This window comes from Penaeus monodon, chromosome 28 (assembly GCF_015228065.2).
Source record: "Penaeus monodon isolate SGIC_2016 chromosome 28, NSTDA_Pmon_1, whole genome shotgun sequence".
NCBI lineage: Eukaryota > Metazoa > Arthropoda > Malacostraca > Decapoda > Penaeidae > Penaeus > Penaeus monodon.
This window is the reverse complement of record NC_051413.1, coordinates 2,113,919-2,115,650: the sequence shown is the minus strand read 5'-3', so window position 1 is coordinate 2,115,650 and position 1,732 is coordinate 2,113,919.

Here is a 1,732-nt window from a genome sequence, read left to right as displayed (position 1 = left end):
GTAGTCCCTCTGCATCCCTTGAGACTGGTAGATATCACTGAAGTGGTTTGTAATGTTATGTTTGCTTTTAATATAAAATTACAATTATTCTAATATCAATTTAGCCTAACCTGTTCAACTGTGTCTTTAGAGTAAGTAACATACAGTCGGCTTTATTGTTATGATTTATCATACAATATTGTTTGTATTAGGTAGTATCTCTTACTTGTTTTTATGAATTAGTTGGTAATTTAAGGAGAATTATTTTTTATTTTTCACAATTTCTTATCTTTGAAGTCTACATATATAGTCTTAATTATTATTACATCTAGCAATCGCAGAATTTATTTATAGCACTAGTCAGAAGGTGCTATATAGAGGAGCTGTAGATATTATTACTTTATTAAATGAATGATTCTGATGAAATAAAACATTAAATAAAATGGCTGAATTAATTAACCATTACTGGAGAGAGTAAAAGTGCTGTGGTAAAATATATGTAATGTTTGAATGGGTGAATGCATAAAGGGACGTCATTTTTTTGGCTCTTTTATATCGTGTAATTTAAAACATGCTATGGGCATGTAAGTCTTTTATTGATATTTTTTTCACATTTATATTTGAATATTAGTTTCATATTTAAATGTGTCATAGATAAGAGTATAGAGGGGGGAGCTCTAGGGGAAGGAGGAGGTGATGCACTAGAGGAGGGAGGTGTACTAAGAAGAGCCTTGTAGGAGGGGTTGCACAAGGGATAGGGGAGTGCACGAGGGGAGTGAGATGCACTAGGGAAAGAGGAGTGCACTAGGGGTAGAGTAGAGCAATGTGGGAGAGGGTGCACAAGAAAAAGGGGAGGTAGCTATGCTAGGGAAAGAGGAGTGCACTAGGGGAAGAGTAGAGCAATGTGGGAAAAGGGAGGTAAGTGCACTAGGGTTAGGGTAGAGCAATATGGGAGGGGGTGTAAAGGGATAGAGGAGTGCACTAGGGAAGGGAAGTGCACTAGGGGAAGGGTAGAGCAATGTGGGAGGGGGGTGCTCAAAGGAAAGGGGAGGGGAGTGCACTAGAGGGAGCATAGTGCATTGAGGGGCATTTGCACTGAAGGAGTTTGAGGGATCATCATGCTTAAGCCCATTACCCATTTTTCCCTTCATTTTGACATATCCTTTTAGTGCCTTTTTTATACAGAATCCCTGTGCTTCTGAAAGTGTGTGCGTTTTGTTGGGTGAGTGAGTGTTCAAAGAATTACATGAAAAAGCATTGAGTATGATACAGACTTGACATGAAGAAAGGAGTGAGAATGACACTACAGTAAGAAAAGGCTAAATACAGTTCATTGTGATGTTGAAAATATGTATTTTAGGGACATTTTAATTTTGTGTTTAGGTGTTACATATTTTCTAATATGAAGATATTGATTCTAAACAACACCTTTTGCACTTTGGAAAAATGTATCATAGCATGACATGAAACAATATGAAATGGCAGTACTGACAGAAAATCCTTAATTATCACATTTTTACACAAATAAAGCCACAATGAAGTTCATCTAATATAGAGGTAGTTTGCAATGCGAAGGTAATTCAAGGTCAGTGAGAAAGCTGATCTTTCAGAACATTTTGGATACATGAAAATTTGCTCACAGATTATCAGAAAGATAATTATTAAAATGAAAAGATTACAGACATAATGAATGTCAAACTGTCACAACAGCAAAATGTTGAAAATAATAGTACAGCTGGTGTATATACATGCG